Consider the following 264-nt stretch of genomic DNA (forward strand, 5'->3'; position numbering starts at 1 on the left):
CTCCGGCCGCCGCCACTCCCGCCGCGCCGCCCGCGCCTCAGCGCCGCCGCGGGCAGCCCACGGCCCGGCGCTGGGGGGCAGGCGGCTGGCGGCCCGGCGGCACCCTCCGGGGACCGGCGGCACCCTCCGGGGACCGGCGGCACCCTCCCGGGCCGGCGCCGCCGCCGCTCCTCAGGGCTCCCGCCCCGCACGCCGCCGACCCGGCGGGGCTCCGGCTCGGCCGCCGCCGCTCGCTGCCCGAGGATGCCCGCGCCGCGTCCCCGC

Source organism: Cyanistes caeruleus, chromosome 1 (genome assembly GCF_971803275.1).
Source record: "Cyanistes caeruleus chromosome 1, bCyaCae1.hap1.1, whole genome shotgun sequence".
NCBI lineage: Eukaryota > Metazoa > Chordata > Aves > Passeriformes > Paridae > Cyanistes > Cyanistes caeruleus.